The sequence below is a fragment of the Nyctibius grandis genome, assembly GCF_013368605.1.
Source record: "Nyctibius grandis isolate bNycGra1 chromosome W unlocalized genomic scaffold, bNycGra1.pri SUPER_W_unloc_1, whole genome shotgun sequence".
Taxonomy (NCBI): Eukaryota; Metazoa; Chordata; class Aves; order Nyctibiiformes; family Nyctibiidae; genus Nyctibius; species Nyctibius grandis.
Genome location: NW_027167472.1, coordinates 2,800,715 through 2,827,758, shown reverse-complemented (window position 1 = coordinate 2,827,758; position 27,044 = coordinate 2,800,715).

Genomic DNA, 27,044 nt, shown 5'->3' with positions numbered 1-27,044 from the left:
TGGTTCTCACAGCAGTTCTCTCTTCTAGAGCGTGTGAATCAAGTCAAGTTGGACACTACAAGGCTGTTGTTCACGCTCTTGTTTATCTTTGGCCCTTCTTTGTAATTAGTGATGCTACAGCATTATTGTATAGATATCTATGTTTATTCCTTTTTCTATATGTATTTATTGCGTGCCTCTGTATATTGCTCTGCTCTACACCCCGCAAGCCAAATGTGCACGTCCAGCTTTGCACTCCCCAGGAGAAGTGGTCTCTTGAGCGAGGGGGTGGAATATGGGAATATAACAGAAGATTGGCGAGGAGGATTGTAAACACGCTCAAGTGACTTGCACCTGGGGTGTCAAAAAACACGTATATCACACTACTAACTGTTGTTTAGTCTTGTGTGCTGGACAAGTAGAACATCTGCATTCAGATAACATAGGCCTGTGATAAGACTCAGGGACGCCTAATTGTTTATGCCTGAGATTCCTGCCCTGCTCTTGTTACCAGAAAATAGTAATCAAGAAAACTCTCTAAACCAAATGATAGTTTAGAAAGCTGACATTGGTTTATTGCAGCGCTGGGTGCATGGGGGATCTCTCCTCCTAGCATGCACACCTAGGGACAAAAGCTTGCTCATTATATACATCACAAATATGAATATTCATATAATTCCAAGAAAAGCCCACCTATTCCAAGAAACTTATGCATATGCTAATATATTATGTAATGCATTATGTAATGTTTTTAAGCATGCGTACTAAATTGGGGGAAGGGGTCTTGGGTGGTCTCTGGGGGTCGCTGGTGGTCCCAATCCCCCTTTAATCGTGCTTCTGCGCAAGCGTGGTTGAGGCCTTCTTGTTTACAAGTACATGTGTTCTCAAGAAGAAGATATCGTTTTGGACTTACCTCTCCTCTGACACAAGAGTTTATGAATCAAGTTAATTTAGACATGACAAAGTTGTTCTTTACAGTCTTGTTTTGTCTTTTGGCCCTTTTATAATTAGCAAAGACCTTTGTTTTTCTAAGACTAAGTGTAAACAGCATGAATCATTGTCTACTAGAACATTGTTATCAGTCCCATAAGCAGACTCTATCTATAAAACATGCAGTTTGATTCAGAACCTATTGTTATTCTCTATTATTCTAGCTAAAAGGAAAATTACTGACAGGAAAGCTAGTTCTGTGTAAAAGTAACACAGAGCAGGCCTTTTAGAGCCTACTCTGAGGCCTACTCTTGCTAAACTGTTGCTAAACCTGAGGCCTACTCTTCCTAACCATTGCTGAACCGAACCGTCTGGTATCAATTCCCCCCTTTGGAAGTAGTTAGATTTATTATCTCACTACTTCCATATATTTTTCTCAATGATTCTCTTAACACAACTGTCAGGTTCCAGATTAAGTTCTGCCTTATTAGTAAATCTAGAAATTAAATGCAGTCAGTCCCGAGAGGGACCTGCCTTATTGGTAAATCCAGAAATTAAATGCAGTCAGTCCTGAGAAGGACCCGCCTTATTGGTAACTTCAATGCAGTCAGTCCCGAGAGGGACCCGCCCATTCAATGCAGTCAGTCCACATGGGACCCGCCTGATTCAATGCAGTCAGTCCACATGGGACCCGCCTGATTCAATTGAAGTCAGTCCACGTGGGACCCGCCTGATTAATCACCCGGTATAAATCACCCCCAAAATCCTGACCAAAGATAAAATAGATTCATGATCCTTGAGTTCGGACAAAGCACAACCAAGGCATGGTATCAATAAACTTAACTTTGACTTTATTAAGTCCAACAATGAGGCAACTTAGTGAGCAAGGAAGGGAGAGAGAAAGAGAGATGTAAGTAAAAGGAAGAGAGGAAAAGAGATCAGTTGAGAGGGAAAGGATAGTCACCACCCTGGATCCTGCGGCGTCCCGTGGGTCCTCTGTTGATTCTTGGCAGTCAGGAGTGGGCGCGCGCGTGGTGGGGCAAAATGGCCTCTTTTATAGAGAATTTTTGCAGAGTCATGCTGATGTGGAGCCGCCAGTCAGAGTCTGCACCACTCACAGGCCCGAGGGCGTGCCAGGTCCGGTTCCCGCGCCGTAGGATTGGCCTGTTGCCAGGCTGTCGCCCAATATCCCGGATGGGTCTCTCCGGAGGGGGTGGAGGACTGGAGGGCGGAGACGTCACTCACCCCTAGTCGGTGACTAACTTCTTGCCTCAGAAAATGTCGTCAAGGTCAGGTAGTCCTGTACCCCAGAAGATGGCGTCTGAGCACGTGGTATAGGACGGTTTCTGAGACAATGCCGAAAAAAAAAGGGGGACAAGGAACAGATCCCCACAACAACCCACGCAGATCCCTATGATAACTATAATAACAACTACATAAACTATTCCCTCTAATAATGCGACTAACCATCCTTTTAGAGACAATCCACCTAATTCTTGCAGGATTTTGTTGAGCCAACTATTTTCTGCTGCATCCCTGATTGCCCTGCTGTCTTTTACTACTCTCTTCATTTTATCCAATTGCTCTTGCAGGTTATCAGTGATGTTTGGGATGTGGATGCAGCAGTGCTCTTTGTCTAACTTAAGATATCCACACACTCCTTGTTCTTTGACTAATAGCAAGTCTAAGGCCAGTCTATTTTGCAGAGTCATTTTAGTATTGGCTTGGATCTGTTTGTTAACAATTTGGAATCCCTTTTGAGTGGCTCTTGATAAAGATTCTACTTGCCACGTTAGATTTTCTATTAGCATCTGATTTTCTAAAGCCATCAGTCCTGGTAAAAGGAAACTTTGAAATCCCCATTCAAGTTGTGACCCCAGGGGATAGGCTGACTGGCTGAATGAGGAATTGGGATGCATGCTGTTACACTAGTAAGATTGCGCATTCTACCAAACCCTTGTATTAGAGTTAGAATTAAGTTCTCATTTATGACTGTATTGGCCTCTCCATCTGTATCAATTTCTGCATTTCCTGACATCGCTGCAAGGGAGATAACCCAGAACTTTGTGATCCCCAGGTTAATCTTAAATGTAAAGGTCCTTCATGTTTTACAGTCCATTCTGATTCTGGTGATGAAGCTGGTTTGATCCTGCTGTGATATATCCACGGAGTGACTCCCTCGAGCTTGACAGCTGTGTAGGTGGTGAGCAAAATCTGGAAAGGTCCTTTCCACTTCTCTTTTAGCAGTTCATCTGACCATGTCCTCAGGTACACCCAGTCTCCAGGTTGATATTGATGCACAGGCACGTCCAGGGATAACAGTGCGCTCACAGTGATGTACCTGTGGAGAGAGGACAAAACCTTTCCTAGACAGATAACATATTCTTTCAGATAATGTTTCCCCATGATCTCAGGATCAACTCCTGTTTCTGTCACCTGATAGTGTTTACCATAAATGATTTCAAAAGTACTAACCTTTTCTTTAGCTTTAGGATTCGTAGCAAAGCTAAGGGTAAAGCACCTGGCCATTTTATCTGAGCCTCTTGGCAAATTTTTACTCATCTGTTTATTTAAGCTTTGATTAATTATTTTTTTTTTCTACTTTTGCACTTGATTGAGGTCTCCATGGGGTATGGAGGTCCCATTTTACCCCTAACACTTCAGCTAAATTTTGAACAGCCTCTGCTATGAAGTGTGGGCCCCTATCTGAAGATAGTCCTATAGGTGTCCCAAATCTCAGTATTATTTGCTTAAGTAATATTTTTGCTACTTCTCTTGCCTTGTTGGTGTGACAGGGGAAAGCTTCCAACCAGCCTGAAAAAGTATCTATCATTACTAAAAGACACCAATACCCATTTTGCCGCAGTAATTCGGAAAACTCTATTTGCCAATAGTCTTCTGGATTGTTCCTTCTCTTTGTTGCTCCTGATAAAGGTCTCTGCTGGAGTATGTTTGTTCCATCGCCTGCAAACAGTCATGTGTTAATTTTTCCTACCAGGATCTGTAGTTAGAAAGGTTGCTGGATTCAGGATGCTGGTTACTTTCAGCTCCACATCATCTTGTTCCAGAAGGACGGCTTTATATTTCAGCATCCGGCTCGGTGACAGCCAGTGTCCTCCTTTTTGTTCTAGAACAGTTGTAACTGCATGGGGCACAAACACAGTTAGCTTTTGCCCGAGCGTCAATTTTTGGGCCTCTTGGATCAGTAGTACTGTAGCTGCCACTGCTCGGAGGCATGCTGGCCATCCTTTACTGACATTGTCTCGTTCTTTTGAAAAGTATCCCACAGGTCTTTTCCATGATTCTAGTTTCTGGGCCAACACTCCCAGAGCAATATGCAGTCTTTTATGTACAAATAGTTCAAATGGTTTTTCTAAGTTCGGGAGGCCCAGAGCTGGAGCACTCATTAAAGTCTGTTTTAGTTTTGGAAATGCACCTCTGAGTGCAAACAAGGAGGTTTCCTTTCCCTTGTGCAGCTTCATATAAGGGTTTGGCAATGAGTCCAAAATTCATTATCGACAGGCAATACCATCTGGCCATCCCGAGAAATGCTCTAAGCTCTTGTTTCATTTGCTTTCATCTTACCGGTCCGGCATCTGGTTTTGACTGGATGGTTACCGGTCCTGATGCTCGGGATCGTCCCGGTGTTCCTGAAGCCCATACGAGAGGTGTCACAGCATCTTCTGGTATCTCCTGTAACTCGGCTTCCTTCTGTAATATAAAAACTTGGGCATCCAAAGCTTTATTTTCAGGGATATGGTTTTGGATTTTTCCTTTTGTAAAAGTGATTTGTGCATTCAATTTACTTAGCATATCTCATCCTAACAGCGGCATGGGACAATCTGGTATGTAGAGAAATTGATGGGTTAACACCCTTTTCCCAATTCCAAATTTTAAAGGCTGGAAAAATGACCGATCTTCTTTCTGCCCTGTGGCACCAATAATTGGCATGCTTTGATCACTCAAATTACCCTTGCATGTATTTAATACTGAATAGATAGTTCCCATGTCTACTAAAAATTTTACTTTCTCATTTTCCAACCTTACTATAACCAGGGGTTCTGTTGGGGAGGGTTTCGATTCTTCCCCCAGTCCTCCTCAGTCTGAATCTAAAGTCATCATGTTAGCAGCTTTCCTTGGCATTTCCCCAAGGCCTCACCAACCTAATTGCGGACACTCCTTTTTCCAGTGCCCTTTCTGCTTGCAGAAAGCACACTAATTTTTTTTCTAATTGCTTTGCAGCACTTGATACAATTTAGACCAATTCTTTGACTTTGGGATAGCATTCCGAATACCATGCAAAATCAGTCGTTGGTATTCGGTCAATAACAACCTCTGAGCAGGAATGCTGGGGTCCCAATTAGGGTTATTGGGAGGAAAATGTTCATCTATCCGTCCTGCTTGTGCAGCTTGAACATGCACTCGTTCAGCCTCCTCTCTGGCCTTGGCCAAAATAAGTCGTTTTTCCTTGAAAATCACTAAGTTATTCAAAATAATTTGCAAATCTTTCCAATCTGGATCATGATTTTCAATTATAGTTTCCATAACCTTTGCTACCCGTTCAGGGTCCTCCCTATATACTCCTGCCATCTCTCTCCAGGATTTTAAATCCGATACAGAAAACGGCACTTTTACCCAGACCGGCCCCTCCGGTCCTACTGCTTGTCTGAGAGGGGCTTGTATATCAGCATTTCTCTGCCTAGTCCTACCCGTTACCAGACTGAAACCTGCTTCACCATCGGTACTATCCGAATCACTCTGTTCATTATCTCTTCTAGGTCCAACTAACATTTGAACATCCTCCTCGTTCTCCTCCTCCTCTCTTTCCTCCTTATACTTGTTGCACCGCCTGCCGATGCTGCATGCTGAACAACAACGCTTAGGCACTTTCTTTTTCCCTGCCTCTAACGCCAATACTTCACCTTCACTTACAATCAAACCACATTCCTTATGCACATCATAATCATCCCATAATGCAAAGAACAAATTCACATACGGCATCTCATCCCACTTTCCCTCTCATCGACAGAAGAGCATTAATTGCAGTATTGTGTTGTAACTTATACTCCCGTTCTTTGGATATTTCTCATCATCTAGGATATACAAAGGCCACCATTGATTACAATATTCTACAAGCTGCCTCTGGGTGAGAGTCTCCCCCCCACATGAAGCGGGGCGGCGGTTCACCGGGTGTCAGGCGATGGCCCGGAGCAATGACCCGATCTCAATGTGAGCATGGAAGTTCTCTCTCTCTTCGCAAAGCACGCAGCAGATATATAGGCGGGGCTGCTAATCATGCGTCCCGATCGCACCTGCGATCGGTCCACAGATTTACATACTCAGAGCTCTGGAGTTAACTCTTGCATAGCTCAAAGCCTGAGTTGCTCAGACTGCTCAGTGGCACAAGATCGTGCCCCTTCTCACTTCTACAATTCCCCCTTCTTGTTTGTGAGCAAGCCGGGCCTGATTTACAAGTTTCATTAAAGCTTTCTGCAGGCAAGAAAATAGACATGGTAACATCAATAAGACAAAAATGGGTGTATCCCAAGGACTAACTGAGGGTTTGATGTGTCCTGCTTTTAACTGTTCCTCTACTAGTCCCTTGTCAAACACAGAAAATTCAGTTACATTTGGTCACCTCAAAGCAGTTGTAACATTAGGTTGGTCAATTTAAATACTGTGGCTCCCTGTTGGATATACACACAATCTTTACACCCAAACATTAATGCATACAAAGCAACAAGGCATTGTTGAATAAATCAGCAAAAAGTTAATTACTGCAGTTTAGGCCCTGTGACCAATTACACATGATTAAAATTACTTCCCACATTCACATCCACAGTACTCTTCCACCATTTAACATCTCAACCAAAACATTACACATGAAAAACAATGACTAACAGGCAAAAGTACTAAACCTGTATATTTGATATTGCAAATACACTTATGACTATATTCCTCGTAGCGTCTGATTTTACTCCATACTGTGTAACTGCAGCTTTTACTTGTTGAAGAATTTTCCAATCATATGGTTCCCAAGTAGCTACTCCATTCTGTTGTAGCATTGGAAAAGCTCCCACTCCACCTAGGTGCCCGAGGTGCAGATGGAAGCGGAGCATCCCTGGCGTTGTCTCTGTTTTGTTGCTGTACCTTTAAATCCTTTAATTCTTGCAAGAGCCACTGTTCCCGAGCGGCTGCCGCCTCTACCGCCGCACGGGCTTCGGCTACAGACGGTTGTATCGGCGCCGACATGCCCTTAACTGCTGGTAACCCGAAGAAACGAGCCCGAGCCTCAGAAGTTTTTGCTTTTTTTTTTTTTTTTTTTTTTTTTTGCGGGGGGGGTGGGGGTGGGTGGATTCCGGAACCGCCAGCATCTCAGCAGCCACGCAGGCGACCTCTCTTTCTGCCCTCATAGTTTTTAAAGTCTCTGTCACTTCTTGCCAGAGTCCACGCACCTCCCTAATTTCTTTTTCCTCAGGGTTCCTCTCAATAGTCTTTTCCCACATAATGTCTCCCATTTCTCTCCATTCCTCCATGGAAAATACAAGTGCTGTGTCTTAAAAAGGTCCCCAGCGCTGGCCCAACTTTATCAGCTTAATTAGCTGTTTTTCCGCTGTCTCGCTCCCTCTCTTAGAGAGGATACTTGCGAGTAACGCGGCTGCAGCCTCTGTCTCCATGGCTGCCCTTTTTTACTCTGGGAGCTGAGTGGCCAACTCTTCCAGTGTCTGCTCTGCCTTCTTTGACCCGAGCAGCACCACTCCCAGCCGTTTCCAGTGTCTGCTCTGCCTTCTTTGACCCGAGCAGCACTCTCAGCCGTTTCCAGTGTCTGCTCTGCCTTCTTTGACCCGAGCAGCACTCTCAGCCGTTTCCAGTGTCTGCTCTGCCTTCTTTGACCCGAGCAGCAGCAGTCTCAGCCGTTTCCAGTGTCTGCTCTGCCTTCTTTGACCCAAGCAGCACCACTCTCAGCCGTTTCCAGTGTCTGCTCTGCCTTCTTTGACCCGAGCAGCACTCTCAGCCGTTTCCAGTGTCTGCTCTGCCTTCTTTGACCCGAGCAGCAGCAGTCTCAGCCATTTCCAGTGTCTGCTCTGCCTTCTTTGACCCGAGCAGCACTCTCAGCCGTTTCCAGTGTCTGCTCTGCCTTCTTTGACCTGAGCAGCACTCTCAGCCGTTTCCAGTGTCTGCTCTGCCTTCTTTGACCCGAGCAGCACCACTCTCAGCCGTTTCCAGTGTCTGCTCTGCCTTCTTTGACCCGAGCAGCACCACTCTCAGCCGTTTCCAGTGTCTGCTCTGCCTTCTTTGACCCGAGCAGCACCACTCTCAGCCGTTTCCAGTGTCTGCTCTGCCTTCTTTGACCCGAGCAGCACCACTCTCAGCCGTTTTTTCCCAACACCCTCCTTATCGCTGCTTACCGCAGTCTCAGAGAGAGCACGCCGAAGGGAACCATCCTCTGCTACCAGTTGAAGCGGGGCGGCGGTTCACCGGGTGTCGGGCGACGGCCCGGAGCAACGACCCGATCTCGATGTGAGCATGGAAGTTCTCTCTCTCTTCGCAAAGCACGCAGCGGATATATAGGCGGGGCTGCTAATCATGAGTCCTGATCGCACCTGCGATCGGTCCACAGATTTACATACTCAGAGCTCTGGAGTTAACTCTTGGGTAGCTCAAAGCCTGGGTTGCTCAGACTGCTCAGTGGCACAAGATCGTGCCCCTTCTCACTTCTACACCCACACCTTTTTCCAGTGTTTCAATATACATCCTAGAGGAGATTTTTCAGAATCCCCCTTCCACCAAGGGTTTGTTACCCATTGCAAAATAATATCAGAACACAAAAGCAGTGTTAAAACAGAGACGCAAAACCAACGACTTAACACAAAATAACAAGATGCTGGGGACTCAAACCCCTTATACCATTTTCAGGTGACACGAATCCCTTATACCACTTTCAGTGGGACTCTAATCCACCCCTTCAGTAGACTGTTTGTTTCCCATTTTACAAAGTTTCAAAATTAACATGAATACCCGAACAAAGTTATAAGAGTACCACAATTACCACAATTACAAATAAATCTGTCACAGTTCAAAGCCGGACTGGCTGTTAAACCGGTGGCAGACAGTAAACGGCAAACGCTGCTCGCCCCCGCCCTTTCCTCCTTTCCCCCACCCGAAGGGGAAGGAATGGAGAACACAGAAAGAAACTTGCAAGCTGAAAGTCAAAAGCAGTTTCGCTAAACAGCAATGAATATATGAATATATACAAACATACAAAATCAATATTCAACCCAAAATCCGGACTCCGGGCGTCCCCGTAGTAACGTACGGATTATCACAATTGTGCTCACCGATACCAATAGCTTAACAACGCGTACTTAATTCAGGTATGACTTATTTGTAAGCAACCAAATTAAAATACCGGTACCAATACTCACAACCAATGTTGTTAATCTCCCAGATAGCTGTTAGCTGTCTCGGAAACTCACCCGACCAGGGAATTGGAGGCTTCCCCGAAAATACTCCGGTGCGCGCTGGAGTCCTCACGATTCCTCTGGTCTGTGGAGACTCGGGAGAGCTTGTCCCATCTGGGTCGCCAAATTCTGTTACCGGAAAATAGTAACCAAGAAAACTCTCTAAACCAAATGGTAGTTTAGAAAGCCGACATTGGTTTATTGCAGCGCTGGGTGCATGGGGGATCTCTCCTCCTAGCATGCACACCTAGGGACAAAAGCTTGCTCATTATATACATCACAAATATGAATATTCATATAATTCCAAGAAAAGCCCACCTATTCCAAGAAACTTATGCATATGCTAATACATTATGTAATGCATTACGTAATGTCTTTGCGCATGCGTACTAAATTGGGGGAAGGGGTCTTGGGTGGTCTCTGGTGGTCGCAATCCCCCTTAATTGTGCTTCTGCGCAAGCGTGGTTGAGGCCTTCTTGTTTACAAGTACATGTGTTCCCGAGAAGAAGATATCGTTTTGGACTTACCTCTCCTCTGACACAAGAGTTTATGAATCAAGTTAATTTAGACATCACAAAGTTGTTCTTTACAGTCTTGTTTTGTCTTTTGGCCCTTTTATAATTAGCAAAGACCTTTGTTTTTCTAAGACTAAGCGTAAGCAGCATGAATCATTGTCTACTAGAACATTGTTATCAGTCCCATAAGCAGACTCTATCTACAAAATATGTAGTTTGATTCAGAACCTATTGTTATTCTCTATTATTCTAGCTAAAAGGAAAATTACTGACAGGAAAGCTAGTTTTGTGTAAAGGTAACACAGAGCAGGCCTTTTAGAGCCTACTCTAAGGCCTACTCTTGCGAAACTGTTGCTAAACTGAGGCCTACTCTTGCTAAACCATTGCTGAACCGAACCATCTGGTATCACTGTGAGAAAGATCAAAGCACAGTGGAAAACCGCCGCCTGCAAGAAATCCCTAATATACAGGCGAAGGCAGCAGGCCCGGAATCTCTCTCACTCTCTCTCTAGCAGGAACTGAGCTCTGCGGTGCCTGCGTCCCCACTTGCGTACCTTTGCCCTGAGTGCTGCTTCAGAGATCCCTCGGTTTGCGAGTCCTTCACTTTACCTGGTCTGCAATCAGAGGACTCTGAAAAGCCGAAGCCCACATCATGACCACCCTTGTCATCGAATAAAGAAAAAAGGGGGAAATGTGGAAGATCCTTGGCCTGCAAACAGCTGTGCTTTACTTGGGGAGCAGAAGATTTGCTTGGGAACACTGCATTGAGAATAGTTTTTGCTTGCTTCTAAGATTAAGGAGACCAGTTCACAGGGCCTTTTGAGGCATGAAAGAAGTAAACATGTGTTGAAGGTCAGTTCTGAACACAGAGCTGAAAACAGGGAATGGTTGTTGATGTTTTGAGCCCAGAACACTGTGGCTCTTCCCAGAATGGGTGATGAGTGCTTAGCGTGTGAATGTTGATGTTATCTTGAACTGCCTAGTCCGGCTCCTGCATTGTAGCAGTTAAATAGGGTAGTAGAATAACAATAAAAAAGCCTTAGGCCTTTCGGCTTCAGGCCCTTGCATCCTCGATCTCAGAGTCCGTGCCTTCTTTTCCGCCCGCCGCACGTGTTCACAGTCTGGGGTGATTCTTACTGTGATACATGACAATTAATTAGCATCATACAGTTCAAGTTATTGGCTATTCTCACCCAAAATCAAATCTCCTTGGGGTACACATCTAATTTCCCCATCCTCCTGTATCATCCACCACATGGACCCAGGTCACTGAGCAAAAGCAATTGCACAAGCGGGTTTGCCTTTGCTCGAGGCAGGAGTAATCCAAACTGTTATCCCCAACATATTTCTTGCATGAACCACAGGGACTTTATCCCCCTCTACAGTGTGCAACAGTTTGGACTGAGCAGGACCAGCCTGGTTGACAGATCCCCTGCTATTAACTAAAGAGGTAGCTTTTGATACTTGTTTGTCTTTGTTTAGCCCGCACCCGGGGCTAAACAATAGCAGTTTTTCTCTCACCCAATGTCCCTTTCCCAAATGAGGAAGGGAATTGAGAAAAGGAGGGAGACTTGTAGGATGAAGTTAAGCAGATTTAATGAAATGAAGAAATCAATATAAATGACAACACAAAACAGACAAAAGTATACTTATCCACAAATCACTGGCAAGTTGCTCCAGGAATCACAACAACAAAGACAGAGAAGGGAGGAGAGACAAGAAAAACAGAAAGAGCCCCACCTCTTCCCTGCAAACCCTCTCTTTTATAGTGAGCTTGATGGCCACTTGGAAGGAATATGTCTGTTGTCAGAGTGATACCAGACGCTTCGGTTCAGCAACGGTTTAGCAAGAGTAGGCCTCTGTGTTACTTTTACACAGAATTAGCTTTCCTGTCAGTAATTTTCCTTTTAGCTAGAATAATAGAGAATAACAATATATTCTGAAGCAAACTGCATGTTTTGTAGATAGAGTCTGCTTATGGGACTGATAACAACGTTCTAGTAGTCAATGATTCATGCTGCTTACACTTAGTCTTCGAAAAACAAAGGTTTCTGTTAAGTTCTTTGCTAATTATAAAAGGGCCAAAAGACAAAACAAGACTGTAAAGAACAACTTTGTGATGTCTAAATTAACTTGATTCACAAACTCTGGCACCGGAGGAGAGATGAGTCCAGTAAGAACCAGAACGATATCTTCTCCTTGAGAACACATGTACTTGTAAACAAGAAGGCCTCGACCACACTTGAGCAGAAGCACAATTAAGGGGGATTGCGACCACCAGAGACCCCCAGAGACCACCCAAGACCCCTTCCCCCAATTTAGTACGCATGCGCAAAGACATTACGTAATGCATTACATAATGTATTAGCATATGCATAAGTTTCTTGGAATAGGTGGGCTTTTCTTGGAATTATATGAATATTCATATTTGTGATGTATATAATGAGCAAGCTTTTGTCCCTAGGTGTGCATGCTAGGAGGAGAGATCCCCCATGCACCCAGCGCTGCAATAAACCAATGTCGGCTTTCTAAACTACCATTTGGTTTAGAGAGTTTTCTTGGTTACTATTTTCTGGTAACAAGAGGATGTAGGGAGGCAACTAGGAAAGCTAAGGCCTCCTTGGAATTAAACCTTGCAAGAGAGGTCAAGGACAACAGAAAGGGCTTCTTCAAATACATTGCAGGTAAAACCAACACTAGAGGCAATATAGGCCCACTGATGAATGAGGTGGGTGCCCTGGAGACAGAGGATAAAAAGAAGGCGGAGTTACTGAATGCCTTCTTTGCCTCTGTCTATACTGCTGGAGGCTGTCCTGAGGAGCCCCAAACCCCTGAGGCCCCAGAAGAAGTCAGGATAGAGGAGGAATCTGTCTTGGTTGATGAGGGCTGGGTCAGGGACCAATTAAGCAACCTGGACGTCCATAAATCCATGGGCCCTGATGGGATGCACCCTCGGGTGCTGAGGGAGCTGGCGGAAGTCATTGCTAGGCCACTCTCCATCATCTTTGCTAAGTCGTGGGCAACGGGAGAGGTGCCTGAGGACTGGAGGAAAGCGAATGTCACTCCAGTCTTCAAAAAGGGCAAGAAGGAGGACCCGGGTAACTACAGACCAGTCAGCCTTACCTCCATCCCCGGAAAGGTGATGGAACAACTTGTCCTTGGTGCTGTCTCTAGGCACATCAAGGATAGGGGGATCATTAGGGGCACTCAGCATGGCTTCACCAAGGGGAAGTCATGCTTAACCAACCTGATAGCCTTTTATGAGGACATAACCCGGTGGATAGATGGTGGTAAAGCAGTGGATGTGGTCTATCTTGATTTCAGTAAAGCGTTTGACACGGTCTCCCACAGCATCCTCGCAGCTAAACTGGGGAAGTGTGGTCTGGATGATCGGGTAGTGAGGTGGATTGTGAACTGGATGAAGGAAAGAAGCCAGAGAGTGGTGGTCAGTGGGACTGAGTCCAGTTGGAGGCCTGTGTCTAGTGGAGTCCCTCAAGGGTCGGTACTGGGACCAGTACTATTCAATATATTCATTAATGACTTGGATGAGGGAATAGAGTGCACTGTCAGCAAGTTCGCTGATGACACAAAACTGGGAGGAGTGGCTGACACACCAGAAGGCTGTGCTGCCATTCAGAGAGACCTGGACAGGCTGGAGAGTTGGGCGGGGAGAAATTTAATGAAATATAACAAGGGCAAGTGTAGAGTCCTGCATCTGGGCAAGAACAACCCCATGTATGAGTACAAGTTGGGGACAGACCTGTTGGAGACCAGCGTAGGGGAAAGGGACCTGGGGGTCCTAGTGGACAGCAGGATGACCATGAGCCAGCAGTGTGCCCTTGTGGCCAAGAAGGCCAATGGCATCCTGGGGTGTATTAGAAGGGGTGTGGTTAGCAGGTCAAGAGAGGTTCTCCTCCCCCTCTACTCTGCCCTGGTGAGGCCGCATCTGGAATATTGTGTCCAGTTCTGGGCCCCTCAGTTCAAGAAGGACAGGGAACTGCTAGAGAGAGTCCAGCGCAGAGCCACAAAGATGATTAAGGGAGTGGAACATCTCCCTTATGAGGAGAGGCTGAGGGAGCTGGGTCTCTTTAGCTTAGAGAAGAGGAGACTGAGGGGTGACCTCATTAATGTTTATAAATATGTAAAGGGCAAGTGTCAAGAGGATGGAGCCAGGCTCTTCTCAGTGACATCCCTTGACAGGACAAGGGGCAATGGGTGCAAGCTGGAACACAGGAGGTTCCACATAAATATGAGGAAAAACTTCTTTACGGTGAGGGTGACCGAACACTGGAACAGGCTGCCCAGAGAGGTTGTGGAGTCTCCTTCTCTGGAGACATTCAAAACCCGCCTGGACGCGTTCCTGTGTGATATGGTCTAGGCAATCCTGCTCCGGCAGGGGGATTGGACTAGATGATCTTTCGAGGTCCCTTTCAATCCCTAACATTCTGTGACTCTGAGATTCAATGCTATAGAATACACCTGTGGGCCAGCCAGGGTCAGCTGCCCTGGATTTAACTGCTGAGGGCCTTGATCACCATGGCTGGCCACAAACTGAAACCAAATCCCAGTTAAACCAGGACAGAAGGGAAAGAAAATGGGATGAAGTGGGTTATGCAGATATGTTCTTTACTCTGCAGAATCACACAGAGTGGCAAAAGGAATGCGGAATTAATTTAGCACCCCAGGACCCTATGGTCCTGGCGATAGAAAAGAAGAAAAATAAGCAAAATGGGAAGTTAAAAGGATGTTGCTCGGCTTGTAGCATTGGACAAGTGTGTTTAAAGGTTGGTGCACAGAATGAAAGATTAGGGGAGGTGATAGAGAAGGAGATGCTGCGGGGAATTATTGGGATGATCCTCAAAAGGTTGCTAAAGGATTTGAACTAATTGTGAAAACCCAGGATCCTGACTGGGAGGATGTGGATGGAATGCTGGATGCGGTGTTTAGCGAATCAGAAAAGCAGGTGGTTGCGGGGGCGGACAGAGCCCAGGTACAGGCTCTGATTCTGGCTGGAACTCTGCCGGGAACAGTGGATCTCTGGTTTTGGGACAATCGCAGATGATATTAGGAGAAAGCGACAGAAAGTGCTAGGAATGGATGCGAGAGATTTAGAGAGGTTGCTGGAGACTGCATGGCAGGCGTATCGGAATGGGGAGACTCGGAGGGGGAGAGTCATGGGCGGAGCTGTTGCCGGTTGCCGCAGTGGCTGCTCTGCGCACCACAGGGGGCCAGAGACCCTCTAGGAACTTACCAGGAAGTAACACTAATGCTGTGAGAAGAGGTGCAAATGCCCCACCTAGGGGAAATCAACCCCTCCCGAAAGATCAGTGTGTGTATTGTAAGCAGATGGGGCATTGGAAAAAGGATTACCGAAACTGAAATCGGTAATGGTTTCTGATATAGGAGCTGACTGACTGGAACCAGGGGAATCTTCCCTAGTGGAACCCTTGGTAAAAAAATGCAGCTAGGGAAAGGTGAGAAAACTGTAGAATTTCTAGTAGATACAGGTGCCACATTTTCAGTATTGAATCAGACCTTATTGCCAATAAGCAAACAAAATATTAACATTGCGGGAGCAACTGGGCAGGTCAAGAAAGCTTTCTTTTGAAACCATTAGAATTCAAAATTGGAAAAGTGTAGGAGCTCATAAATTTCTCTACCTGCCTGATGCTCCTAGACCACTTTTGGGAAGAGACTTTTTAGAACAATTGAATGCTGAAATAAAATTTAAAAATGGAGAAATTGAGTTTAAAATACCAGAAAAGAATTACATTGAAATTCTAAGTTTGGGTCTCACTGAACCCCAAATTAGGGAAGAGGAAATTATACACGAAATAAAGGACCAGGTATATCCAGGAGTGTGGGCCTCAGGAATGCCTGGAAAAGCTAAAAAGGCAGAATGGGTTGTTGTTAAACTTAAAGAGGGAGAACGGCCTGTTAGGATAAAACAATATCCCCTGAAATTGGAAGATAGGCGAGGAGTGAAAAGTATTATAGAGGACTTAATGAGATTTGGATTATCAATTGAATGCTCTTCAGAGTATAACACACCTATTTTTCCTGTTAAAAAGCCTGATGGGAAAACTTATTGATTAGTGCATGATTTGCGAGCAATAATTCAGATAGTTAAAATTTGTATCCAGTAGTGGAAAACCCATATACATTGCTGATCAGTTTAAAGGAAACCTGTGAATGGTTTACGGTATTAGATCTAAAAGATGCATTCTTTTGCCTCACCTTGGCTCCTGAAAGCCGCAATTTATTTGCCTTTGAGTGGGAAATCCCTGATACAGGACGAAAAAAACAACTAACCTGGACAGTGTTACCTCAAGGATTTAAGAACAGTCCCACCACTTTTGGGAATCAATTAGCAAAAGAATTAGAAGCCTGGGTAAGGGCTCCGGGAAATGGGGCTCTTTTACAATATGTGGATGACATTTTGATAGCTACAGAAAAGGAGGAGGAATGCAAAGAATGGACTGTGAGTTTGTTGAATTATCTTGGACTAAGTGGTTATCGAGTCTCATTACAGAAAGCCCAGATCCTGAAGAAAGAAGTAATATACCTGGGATTCGTGATTTCAAAGGGACAGAGACAGCTTGGGAGTGACTGAAAGGAAGCCATCTGCAGGACCCCAGAACCAACCACGGTAAAAGAATCATAGAATGGTTTGAGTTGGAAGGGACCTTAAAGATCATGTATTTCCAACCTCCTGTTGGGTTCCGGATTTAAGGTCCGCCTCCAAAGCAAATCTAGAAATAAAATGCAGACAGTCCCCGTCCGCCCCCCCTGCTCCCCAAGAGAGAGAGGGCGAGAGAGAGACCCACCTAATTAGTAAAAAAGGAGCAAATCTAGAAATAAAATGCAGACAATCCCTCTTCCAAGAGAGAGACCCGCCTAATTAGTAATTCCAGTGCAGCCCACGTGCGGCGTGCCTGGTTCAATGCGAACACCCGGTATGCTTAACCTGCCTGTAGGTAAAGCACCCCCAAAAGATCCTGACCCGAAATATTAAAGATTCGTGATCCTTGAGTTCGGACAAAGCACAACCGAGGCACGGTATCAACAAACTTGGCTCTGACTTTATTAGGTCCAACAATGAGGCAACTCAATATTCAAGGAAGAGAGAGAGAGAGAGAGGTAAAAGAAAGAAAGAAACAGAGAAAACAGTTGAAAGAGAAAGAATATTCACCACCCTGAGATCCAGCGGCGTCCCGCGGGAAATGCTTCCTTCCTACTTGGAAGATGGCGGTGGGGTCCCGCGTGTTCGAGCGATCCAGCCTCTTTTATAGAGTTTTTCGGCAGAGTCATGTGACTTGGAGCCGTCAGTCAACAGTTCGCACCAATCACAGGTCCGAAGGCGGGACATGTCCGGTTCCTGTGCCGTAGGATTGGCCCCTTGCCAGGCTGTCACCGGAGACACGCATCCGGAGGCGGGTGGAGGGCGGGCGCCTAGCTCATTGCGTCATCGAGCGTTGCCAGGCTCAGGCATTCCAGGCAGCCGCCATAAGATGTCGCCCGAGCACGTGGTTTACGATTTCTGAGACAATGCTCAAAAGGAAGGGGACAGATCCCCACACCACCCCGTGGCTCAGAAATCATCAACATATAGTCAGTAGTTCGATTCCAGGGGGTGTAGAAAAGTTCGATTCCAGGGGGTGTAGAAGAGTTAGGACAGAAAAAGATAACAGGTTAAAAGAAGGAAAAGGGAAGAGACAAGGAAATGTAGAAAGGTAAGGATAGAAAAAGATAATAGGTTTTGAAGAAAGACAAGGGAAGAGTAAAGCATACAAGGAAATAAAGATAAGTCCAATGACTTGTGATTGGTATCATTCTAATAAACAGAATGAGTCACCTCTTCTTCTTTACAGAAGTCTAACAACAACAATATCATCAATAATGATAAATAGCCTTTGATAAAGTTATAGTGCAACTATAACATGTAAACAAAATGAGAAAAAGTTATACAGTGTAACCACATTTCCATTATCATCAATTTTCAGGAAACAATTACAGTCATTTAACTTTGGCACAAACTCCTTCTTCTGTTAGCAGGTAATCGAGAACCAGCCAATCTTGATTGGCTCTCGAGCACCGCTGATTGGTTCATTGGTGTTTCAGCTTGCGGGTCCATAATACTCAATAATTCGTTGGGGATCATATAATTTGATTCCCAGTTCTTAGCTGCCAATTTTTAGAAGTATGAAGCATGTCATCCCAATATACCATACCCCAGTCCAATTTTTTGGTAGTATTTTGAATGCATGGTGCCCGCAAATCCAATAATGATCTTTCAGGGTTCGCATCCCATTTGCAAAGGACTTGGCCATGATCTGGCAGGGCAGTAGTCCTTTGACTCAGATGGTTCCCAGGCCAAAGGGGTTCCCTGTCACACCACAGTTAATGCAATTAATTTAATTCCATCCCCATTTGCATTACCATGCTCCTGCTCATTGTTTCCAAACACAATTTGTACCTAATATTTCCCCAAAGTGAGTGTAATCAGTGGGGGACCAGAAAATCTTCTCCCACCAGGGACTGATTGTAGCACCCTCCCTTTTGGGTGTAACTAATACAATAGTGACCAGGAGCAGGGTGTTGCATAGGCCAACATGAGGGTGATTCTTTTCACAATCCACTCATGAGCAAGAGAAATGGAGATCCACAATCAACTTTTCAGACCAAATGGTCCGCCACACACCCAGCAATTAATAAGCTTAAAAGCTTGAGTAACCAACTTTCCCAACAACAAGAACTCATTTTCCCCATGTTAAACCTGAGAACAAGGAAGCAAGGTTCTCGCCGGGTAGGCTTTGAACAGTATAGACAAGACAACATACAACTGCCCAAAACAATTTGTCAATGGTGATAAAGGCATATTGCAAAGATTATTAGAGCTATACAATTTAAAACTATACATTCAATCAAAACTTCCATTAAATGTTGCTTTCTTCTTCTGCTTCTCTGAACTTCTATCTTCCGACCTGCAAAGGAACAGAAAAAGAAACTTCTCGGTCCTATTAGTGAAAGGACCGGGTGAGGTTTTAGTTAAAATGATGGAACAATCCATCGTGTATTAATTTTATGCTCCTTTCCCAGGGCATCTTTTGCTTTCCATGCATATTCATTGAACGGAGCAACAAGTACCAGTGGAACTTCTCCCACGGTAGGGAGTTTTACCAGTACTGGTTGTCCTGGATGATAAGCTGAATTTTTGGGGTGATCTGGACCCTTGGGGGCAGGTATAATTGTCGGGGGCTCCGGATAAAAAGCTGTAATTTTCGGACTGCCAAATTTTCCCCACCGGTTGTTCACCAAAGTGAGAGCATCCCATAACCGGTTTGCCCATCCTGGGTCATGCGGTTTTAGGAATCGCTTTAGTAAGCCATTGGTCCTTTCCACTATCCCATTTGCTTGGGGGTAGTAGGGAGTGTGGAAAGTCCATTTGATTCCCTCTTCAGTTGCCCAATCCTGAACCATCTTTGCTGAAAAATGTGAGCCATTATCCGATTGAATCGATTGAGGTTTTGGGAAAGAACTAAACCATCCTTTTAAGGCTTGGATGGTGTTTGCCCCGGTGGCTCGGGCAAACGCTTCTGCCTGTACCAGTCCTGATACCACTTCCACTCCCACTAACACATATTGCTTTCCTTCTGATTTGCGGAAAGGTCCAATATAATCTACTTGCCAGGTTTCCCACAGTCCTTTTCCGCTTTTAATGTGTAGGGGAGAGCTGTCTAGGGGATGTCTGTCGAGTCGGTGGCGGCATAAGCTGCACCCGGAAATACATGTTCGACAGTTCTCCCTTGTGACGGGCCAGCCTCGAGCCTGTGCTTCGCAGTAAAGGTCTTTGGCTCCTGTGTGTCCTCGTTTGACATGTAGCCACTCCAATAGTCTCTCCCAATTTTCTGTTACTGATTCATTTTGTAAGGGAGCCAGACGAGACAATTCGTCCGCTTTATTGTTCAATTGGCTAGTCAGATCATCGCTGTTTTGGTGAGAGACCACCCAGGCTATGGCAAAATTCCCTTGTGTGGCAATTCTTAAAATGTCCTGCCACTTTTCCTTTTGCCATACCGGTATCCGGTTGACTTCCCACCCATTTTTCTCCCAGAAAGGAAGCCACTCGGTGCATCCCTTGAAGACAGCAAAAGAATCAGTATAGATATAGACAGGAGAGGAAGATTGAGCCTCATGTTGGAAAACACTCCAAACCGCAACTAATTCACCCACTTGTGCACTACCTTCACCTTCTGTTATGATTTTCTCATCAGTCTGGGCTTGTAAGGCAGCGGCCCGATACTTCCACACTTTTCCCTCACGTTTGGCTGAGGCATCAGTGAACCAGGCATTCAGTAATTGTTTGGAAAAAGGAGGCGCTACTTGTATGACAGGAGGTGGGAGGTTATTCTCACGACTTGGAGAGAACTCCTCCTGTATAACTAATTTTTTAGGTGTGCCTTCTGATACATTAAAGATGCCACAATAATGTTCAATTTGTGCATACCATTTCCGCACAGATGCTCGTTGTGCCACCCCGTCAGGGGGAGGGGTCCCTGCTAAAATTGGTTTTATTACCTTAAAGGGGCCTCTGAGAATGATTGGTTGCTGGCGAATGGTGCGCTCAGCCTCTCGTAGCGCTAAGCTTATCACAAATAATCCCTTTTCCCATACTGTGTAACGTTTCTCTGCGTCTTTAAAACTACGAGAATAAAAGCCGACAGGTCTCGGGGGTCCCTCTGGTCCCTTTTGCCAGAAGTGAAGTGATAGTCCAGATTCAGCAAACCCCCATTCAATTTGGATGGGATCGGTAGGATGAATTGGACCTAAGGCTTGGTGACTAGAAGCCTCAAATATCAGTAGTTGTAAAGCTTCCTCATGGACAGGGGTCCACTCCCAAGAGACACCTTTTCGTAACAAATTATGCAACGGCCTAGCTATTATGGAAAAATCAGGGATATGTTTTCACCAAAATACCAAAGTTCCTAGTGCTTGCTGCAGTTCTCGTTTCGAGGTAGGTAATTTTACCTGGTCTAAGGCTAGCAGAGTATCATCTGGAATGCACATGGTTCCTCCTTTCCACCGGATTCCCAGAAATTTAACTTCATTTGCAGGCAATTGAACCTTCTCAGGTGGGACTTGCAATCCCAACCCTTCCAGGTGTGTGATAATTGCTGATTGCATCCTGCCCACAGATTCAATTTGGTCTCCCCCTATTAGCACATCATCAATGTATTGATAAGTTTTGACATTCTCTTCCAGAGGGATTTGTTCCAACTCCCTGGCCAGGGCATGGTGTGCCAGAGTTGGGGAGTGTTTAAACCCTTGGGGTAACCTTGTAAATGTATATTGCTGTCCTTCCCAAGTGAAGGCAAAGCGAGCCTGATCCTCTGGTTGGAGAGGAACCATGAAAAACATATCTTTAACATCAATAGTTGCCAAAATAGGGTAGGCTTGCTCCTGAATGGTACTAATGAGTTCAGCAATGTTAGGCACAGCAGCAGTTAGGGGTCCTGTATTGGCATTCAATCGACGATAATCAATCGTCAGTCGCCATTTCCCATTTGGTTTTCGCACTGGCCACACCGGAGAGTTGTAAGGCGAGTGCGTGGGAACTATAATTCCTTGTTCCCGCAATTCTGTCAAAACAAGGGCTATGCCCTCTCTGGCTCCCAGGGGTAGAGAATATGGTTTCACATTAGTCACTGTAGATGGGGGAAGGGGAGGGGCTGGAATCAGGAGTCTCAAATTTAGTTTGGCAACTCCAAATATCCAGTTACCTCCCTTATTGTCTGTCCACTTACGGCCCTTTAAGACATCCATTCCCAATAGATTTGATGGGAATTCTCCCATTACCATTTCTACAGTAATCGGTGTGTCTTCCCCAGGGAGTCTGAGAGAGGTTCGCACTAACGTCTGTGCCTTAACATTCCCGAATGCATCCGACACCATCAGGGATTTTTTTGAAGGTTTTAGTCCACATCGATGGGCATCATCCTCCTGTATAGCAGAGATTTGAGCACCAGTGTCCACTACAAAAGGAATAGGTATTTGTTTAGGTCCCACCACACAATATGAAATCAAATCACCTCGAGGGGTGAGGGTGAGCTGTCTAATGTGCATCCACCCTTCGCCCATCCGCTCACGAGAGACGGGCGAAGGAACTAGTTTTCCTCCCTTCTGGGTGAAGATTTAGAAACTACCTCCTGCTCCACCCAAGGTGGGGCAGAGGGAATCTCGCACCTTCCCCCAGGGACACTAGCTGGTGGTTTTTCTGGTGGTTTAATCACCCATCCCTCATCAGTGGTAATTACTTTTGTGCCTCTCTCTGACCACCCTAGTACCATTTTCTCCAACTGTTCTGTATTAAGCCCACTCTTACACTTCAGGGGTATTCCCTTATGTTTTCCTATCAACCACAATGCTTTCCTGTGAGATATAGTATCTTTCTTTGAATTCACCGGGTTCGGGGGAGAGGGCCTCGCTGGAGGAAACTTCGCCTCCGCACGCCTCACAGTTTTAGATTCTGATTTCACGGGACCATATTTTCGCCCATAGTTAATCAATTCTTGAGCTACTTCCCCCCACGTCCACACCTTTTGTCCTGGGGTACGGCGATCCGGGGTTAAAACTCCAGTTAAAGCAGCTGTCACCTGATCACTCTGAGGGGTATTTCTGATAGTGCCTTGCAATTGAATTCCTAAGGGTTTCAATGAATCAGGCAAACCTCTAATCAGGGGAGTCATCCTCTCAGGATCTACCGGTATCATCATTGGGGATTCCTGCCTAAGCTTCAATTCCCGATCATACATCATCTGCAAACAAGCCGCCTTGTGCACATTCTCCACAAGCTGATCCACCGAGCCTGTAAGCGCAAGAGGATCTCCCCTCTCCAAGGGATTCAAACCTCCAGCCCAATAAGCTGCTCGCTGAGTGAGAGACCAAGGGGCTCTATGATCACCAGTAGTCAAAAACACTCCAGGTCCCCAATATCCCTCAGCTTCTCTTTCACTCAACAGAATCTGATCACCACCAGTTAACGACACTCTCCACACATACTCGTTCTCAGACTCCTTTGAACTGCGTGAAAAATCCCTTTTCAACTTAGCCAATTCAGTCGCTGTATATGGCACCTCCTTAGTAACCATCTTAGGATTATTGTCCTCACTATCCTCATAAGCATATTCGACCTTAACCAGTGGTCGAAGGGGTTGCGTAGGACCCTGCGGTAAATCACATCGTGTCCTCTCTTCCTCTGGTTCCCCCTTGCGGTACAAACCATCCCCTTTGTGATCATCACCAGGGGACGGGGCTGCATCAGCTGCCTGTGCACGACTCCGTCGCCCCCTGCAGTCACAAGCACGTAAGTTCTCCACAAAAGCCTCCTGCAAACACCTTACATTCTCCCGCTCATTCTCTACTTCATCCTGCAGAGTTTTAACCCTTTCCTCCAATTCACAGTTTCTTTCCTCTAAAGTTACCACCCGATCTTGCAACAACCGCACCAAAAGCTCTTTTGTCTGCGGCGTCTGTGCCGAGTCCTCCAACTCCTGATCTTGCGTTTCACCAAATGCACTCAGAATTGCACCCATTCTCTCTAAGTTGTTGATACCTTCCGAAAACTCAAGGATCCTGCCGACTACGCCAATTTATAAATGTCAGGTTCCGGATTTAAGGTCCGCCTCCAAAGCAAATCTAGAAATAAAATGCAGACAGTCCCCGTCCGCCCCCCCTGCTCCCCGAGAGAGAGAGAGGGAGAGAGACCCGCCTAATTAGTAAAAAAGGAGCAAATCTAGAAATAAAATGCAGACAATCCCTCTTCCAAGAGAGAGACCTGCCTAATTAGTAATTCCAGTGCAGCCCACGTGCGGCGTGCCTGGTTCAATGCAGACAGCCCGCGCGCAGGGCCCGCAAAAAATATAAATAATTCCAGTGCAGCCCACGTGCGGCGTGCCTGGTTCAATGCGAACACCCGGTATGCTTAACCTGCCTGTAGGTAAAGCACCCCCAAAAGATCCTGACCCGAAATATTAAAGATTCGTGATCCTTGAGTTCGGACAAAGCACAACCGAGGCACGGTATCAACAAACTTGGCTCTGACTTTATTAGGTCCAACAATGAGGCAACTCAATATTCAAGGAAAAGAGAGAGAGAGAGAGGTAAAAGAAAGAAAGAAACAGAGAAAACAGTTGAAAGAGAAAAAAAATATTCACCACCCTGAGATCCAGCGGCATCCCGCGGGAAATGCTTCCTTCCTACTTGGAAGATGGAGGTGGGGTCCCGCGTGTTCGAGCGATCCAGCCTCTTTTATAGAGTTTTTCGGCAGAGTCATGTGACTGGGAGCCGTCAGTCAACAGTTCGCACCAATCACAGGTCCGAAGGCGGGACATGTCCGGTTCCTGTGCCGTAGGATTGGCCCCTTGCCAGGCTGTCACCAGAGACACACATCCAGAGGCGGGTGGAGGGTGGGCGCCTAGCTCATTGCGTCATCTTGCATTGCCAGGCTCAGGCATTCCAGGCAGCCGCCATAAGATGTCGCCCGAACACGTGGTTTACGATTTCTGAGACAATGCTCAAAAGGAAGGGGACAGATCCCCACACCTCTCTGCCATGGGCAGGGACACCTTTCCACTAGACCAGGTTGCTCAAAGCCCCATCCAACCTGGCCTTAAACACTGTCAGGGAGGGGGCATCCACAACTTCTCTGGGCAACCTGGTCCAGTGTCTCACCACCCTCACAGTAAAGAATTTCTTCCTAAGATCTAACCTAAATCTACCCTCTTTCAGTTTAAAACCATTACCCCTCGTCCTATCACTACTTGCCCTTGTAAAAAGTCCCTCTCCAGCTTTCCTGTAGGCCCCCTTCAGGTACTGGAAGGCTGCTAGAAGGTCTCCCCGGAGCCTTCTCTTCTCCAGGCTGAAGAACTTCGAACCTTTCCGGGAATGACAGGTTGGTGCTGATTATGGATCTATAATTATGGACTTTTGGTTAAACCCCTATATGAACTATTGAAAAACAGCCATACACAATTAATATGGACTAGCGAGGCTAGAAAAGCATTCAAAGAACTGAAATTTGAACTAATGAGGGCCCCAGCCTTGGGCCTGCCTGATGTAACAAAGCCTTTTTGGTTCTTCTCATATGAGAAACAAGAAGTAGCTTTGGGAATTTTGGCACAGAAACTGGGCCCTTATAGATGGGCTGTAGCATACTTCTCCAAACAATTGGATGAAGTAAGCAAAGGGTGGCCAGGATGTCTTTGGGCAGTGGCTGCCGTTGTTCTGATTATCGAAGAAGCTCTAAAATTCACCTTGGGACAAAAGATAACTGTGCACACTTCCCATGCTGTAACCTCGGTTTTGGAACAAAAAGGGGGACGCTGGCTCTCGCCACAGGGATTCTTAAAATATCAGGAGGTGCTAATGAAACAGGATGATATAGAAATTGTTACATCTACCCTCATAAACTCTGCTTTCTTTTTGAGCAATAAACAGGAAATGGAGACAGTCGTGCATGATTGTATAGAGACAATTGAGACTGTGTATGCAAGCAGACCAGACTTGAAGGAGGAGCTGTTGGAAGAAGCTGACCATAAGTGGTGTACTGATGGGAGCAGTTCTGTAAAGAACAAGGTTCGAATGGCTGGATATGCTGTGACCACCACAGACCACTTAGTGGAAGCAAAGTCACTCCCTAAGGGCACATCGGCACAACGAGCCAAAATAATTGCTCTTCTGAGAGTGTTGGAGCTTGCCAAAGGATTGCGAGTGAACATCTGGACAGCTTCGAAGTATGCCTTTGGTGTAGTCCATGCCCGTGGAGCAATTTGGAAAGAACGGGGACTCTTAACTGCTCAAGGGAAAGGTATAAAACATGCTGATATGATTTTGCGACTTCTAGATGCTGTACTACTGCCGTCAGCGCTAGCAATCATGCACTGCAAAGGACACCAGAAAGGTAACACTGACAGGGAAGTGGGAAATAAATTGGCTGATTATGAGGCAAGACGAGCTGCGGAACAAGGCGTGAGGTATTAAGTTTAATTCCTGAAAATTCTTTGCCTCTACTGGAAAAGGTTGAGTATGATGAAGGGAATCAGAAGTTAATTGCTGGCCTGGGGGCCAAAATCGACCCCTCAGGATGGGCAGTGTTAGGAGACAACAGAGTGGTAGTTCCCTTTGGAATATTATGGAAATTGATAAAGGCAGCACATGACAAAACACATTGGGGAACTGGAGCCTTATATGAATCCCTTATCAAGCAAATAGCAGCCGGAAGATTGTATCAAACTATAAAGGCCATAGTTAAAAGATGTGAGGTATGCCTAAAGAATAATCTAAAGGTGGAACATCGTGTGAAATTTGGAAATATTAGTAAGGGAAAGGTCCCAGGTCAAATTTGGCAAATAAATTTTTCAGAACTCCCTAGAAAAGGGGGATATTGGTATCTATTGGTAGTAACTGATACCTTTTCTGGATGGCCTGAAGCGTTCCCTTGTAGAACAAACAAAGCCTGAGAGCTAACTAGAGTCTTATTGAAGGAAATTATTCCCAGATTTGGGGTACCAAAAGAAATTTCCTCTGACAGGGGATCACACTTTGTGTCACAAGTAGTTCAACAAGTGAACTTTTGGAAATTAATTGAAAATTGCATACGGTTTATCACCCACAAGCAAGTGGGCAGTAGAGAAAATGAATCATTTAATTAAATTGCAGTTGGGTAAGATTTGCCAGGAAACCAATTTAAGATGGGATCAAGCCCTCCCTATTGCATTGTTAAGACTTCAAACCAAACCAAGAACCAAGGAAAAATTGAGTCCTTTCGAAATCTTATACGGGAGGCCATTTCAAGCTAGATATCAAGGGCAGGATCTTACCCAAGTGGGAGAAATTACTTTGCAACAATATTTAATTGCATTAGGAAAACAATTACAAGAAGTAAACAAATTGTTAATCTCTACTAGAGCATGTGATTTAGACTCACCAGTGCATTTATTTAAACCTGGGGATTGGGTTTATGTTAAAAATATTTCAGGTAACCCTCTCAAAGAGAAATGGAGTGGCCCTTTTCAAGTTCTGCTCACGACCTACACGGCAGTCAAGCTTGAGAAGCACACTGCCTGGATCCACTACTCGAGAATCAAGAAGGCACCTGAAG